Genomic DNA, 3,679 nt, shown 5'->3' with positions numbered 1-3,679 from the left:
AAAATCAAAAAGTGTATCCAGAATTGTAGGGCTTCAGATGCAAGTGAATTCTAAGTGGGTAGGTTTAAGTTGTGAATTAAAAAGCTGTGGGTTTCAGATGTGATTTCAAAGTTGGTAGGTTTAAGATGTAAATTCAAAGTGGGTAAGTTTCAGATGTGAATTCAAAAGTGGTTGGTTTCAGAAGTGAATTCAAAGTCGGGTAGGTTACAGATGTGAATTCAAAAGTGGTGGGTTTCAGATGTGAATTCAAAAGTGGTGGGTTTCAGATGTGAATTCAATGTGAGTAGGTTTCAGATGTGAATTCAAAAGTGGTAGGTTTCAGATGTGAATTCAAAGTGAGTAGGTTTCAGATGTGAATTCAGAAGTGGTGGGTTTCAGTTTACAATTCAAAAGTGGTGTGTTTCAGGTGTGAATTCAAAAGTGGTTGGTTTCAGATGTGAATTCAAAAGTGGTGGGTCTTAAATTAAGTCTAATAGAAAAGATAATGGGTTTTCATTTGAAAGTGAATTGGAAAGGGGTGGGTTTGCAATTGAATGAGGTTCCGAAAGTAGTGGGTTTCAGGTGTGAATTCAATAGTGGTGGGTTTCAGGTGTGATCTCAATAGTGGTGGGTTTCGGAAAAACATAAATCCAAAAATAGGGTGCTTCAGCTAAAGGTGAATTCAATAATGGTTGGTTTCAGACAAAATGAATTCAAAACCAGGAAATTCAGATGGAGTAAATCCGAAAAGGTGATTTCACATAGGTATATAGTGAAGTGGGAAATTTGGATTAATAGAAATCCAAATGGTGGATATCAGATAAAGGTAAATTAGATGAATGAAGTTCAAAGAAAAGTAGGCTATAGTTAGAAGGGGACAGTCAAAAAGGGGTATATATGGAAAAGAGGACGTTTTGTAGTTGGTACATCTGGAAGTGAGAAGTTCACATAAAGGTATATACAAACAAAGGTCATTTAGTATGGAAACTGCTAAATGCAGAAATGAAAGGTTTTAACAATGATAATAACAAAAAAAGGTAAGTAAAATGACAAAGGTAAAGACCAAAAAAAGAAAATAAGGTGAGTTTGGACAAAAGTTATCACCGAAAAGGTAAGTCTGGACCATGATGAATATAGAAAAGTGAAGTTCAGACAAAGCTAAATACAGAGAAATGGTAAGTATGTGGAGGATTTATTTTTGTTTTATTCTATTTTTGTTTTTGCCAAATCCTGAGAGAGAGAGAGAGAGAGAGAGAGAGAGAGAGAGAGAGGAGAGAGAGAGAGAGAGAGAGGAGAGAGAGAGAGAGGAGAGAGAGAGGAGAGAGAGAGAGAGAGAGGGGTAGCTAGTGCATCGATTTGTTTGTTGTTAGAAAGACTGTTGGTATAAATGAGTCTGTCTGTTTATCTTTTAGCTAGGTTAGGACAGTACTAAATGTTTCGGAGAAAATGTTTTCTTTGATTGACTGCGACTTGAGGCAGTTGTGTGTGTGCACGCTGGATTACTATATTTATTTGATTGATTTGACCAGCATTGAAAGTGATCATTTATTTTTGAGCCGTAATTCCTCCTTGGTGAGACTTACTCCTTTGAGAGAGATATTTTGAATATTAATTGATGACCTGGCTTGTTATAAGGGACTTGGAACTGACTGCTATTTTAGATTTGGATATAATCGGTAACGTCTTTGGCAGTAAGAAGGAATTTTCGATTGATGATGATGATATGAAGATAATAACCACGACCCAAATCAGGGAAGTAGTTGTGGCAAATTTCCCCCCCAGTGAACTGTTAAACACAGAGTTGTGTTAGTGTGCCGTAAAAAACAGTCCGGCTTGTGTGTGGCGACAGTGTTGGTGTCCCATAATATTTATAAAAGATAATTTGTATATATATATATATATATATATATATATATATATATATATATATATATATATATATATATATATATATATATATATATATATATATATATACATTTATATATATATATATATATATATATATATATATATATATATATATATATATATATATATATATATATTATATATTTATTTTTGGTGTTGGTGTGCAGTGTAATTTAAGTTTGTTAGGGTTTTCTTGTGTTTATTTGAATGGTGTTTATGGTATATTTAGTGTAAAGTTTTTGATGCTGTTGATTCTAGTTTAAAGTGTTAATTTCTGAGTAGTTTAAAGTGTTTTTTTTTTTGTGTGTGTGTGGATGGTTTATGATTTATTTTTAATTTTTAAGAAATATAGTTTTAAGGTTATGTTTTCTTTTGTTGTTTGTCCTTTGGTCTAAGAGTCTGGTTTTAGATAACGTAAGGGGAATGTTTGTTTTGTTGAGACATTTGTCAGCTAGAATTATTCAAAGGTGTGGGGGTTATTATTGCAACATCCCGCCACATTATTTTGGCGCCCAAACAGGGACAGCCGAGGTGGGATTGAACCACACTTTCACAAAGGTTATATTTAGGATTTAGATTTAAGGTTAACGACAATGGAAGGTAAATTAAAGGCTTTGGAGGAGGAATTGCGGCATTATAAAGAACGGGAGCAGATGTTGATATTGAGAAAGAGAGATCGCTAGTAGAGAATGAGAGGTTGAACTGGGAGAATAAGGCGATGCAGAAGGAGCTTAGGGAGTTAAAGGGAACTGTAGAGAGAGAGAGTGGAAGAATGTTTTGAGATGAGGATGCAAGAGAATGAGGAACGAATGGAGAAACAATTGGAAGCTATAATGGAACAAGTAATGGGGATGATGAAAAACTTTAATGAGTGAAGGTGCAGTCGGAGGAGTGTCCTCAGCTTCGGGTAATGGGTTAATAGTGGATGAGAAGGCCAAGGTTAGTAATAATGGGGAAAGGAAGTGATAATGATAGTAATAGTAATAGTGATTGTGATATTGAAGATAAGGGAATTAGGCATAGTAGGGATGAACAGAAATGTGATAGGAAGAATGAGAAGAAAGGTAAAAGTGATGTGAAGAAAGAGAAGAAAAGGTGTCAGGGTGAGAGTGAGGATAATTATGAATTGGTGAAAGTGGTAAGTAAGAAAAGGGGTAAGAAAGGAATGGTTAAAGATAGGAATTTGAGCGTTTAATTGGATTTTTTGTATTCAAATGAAGAAAGAAACAAGAAGGAAGGTAGCAGTGATGATAGCAGTGAGAATGAACGTGATGTGTGTAAGACTGTGTTTATGAGGGAGGTACCTCGGTGTGAAAGATTCAATGAGCGTAGTAGTAGGTATGTATACGAGTTTTTCAAGGAGTATGAGAGGTATTGTCATGATAAGTATGGTGATTGTAAGAGAGTTTGGGCTAGGGATTTAGAGGAATATTTGACTGGGTATTTGTTGTCGATGTATGGTGTGATAATAAGTGTAGGGAATGTTGATTATGAAAGTGTGAAAAAGAGAATAATTAAACAGGTAAAACGTATGAAAGGGAGTATTAGATATAAGCGTAAAAATGATTTTGATGAGTCACGGATGAATGTAGGAGAAGCAATATCGATGTATGTATGTAGATTAGAAATGTTAGCAAGGAAGAAGTATGGAGATGAAGGTATAAATTAGTATAAGGAGTTAATTAGGAAGTTTTTGGCGACTGTACCTGAGATTGTTGCTGAGTTTATTAATTTGAAACGGAAGGAGAAAATAAGGTGGACGAAGGAAAGATTGACATGGGATATTTTA

Source organism: Palaemon carinicauda, chromosome 34, assembly GCF_036898095.1.
Source record: "Palaemon carinicauda isolate YSFRI2023 chromosome 34, ASM3689809v2, whole genome shotgun sequence".
In the NCBI taxonomy this organism is placed as follows: Eukaryota; Metazoa; Arthropoda; class Malacostraca; order Decapoda; family Palaemonidae; genus Palaemon; species Palaemon carinicauda.
This window is presented reverse-complemented; position numbering follows the sequence as displayed.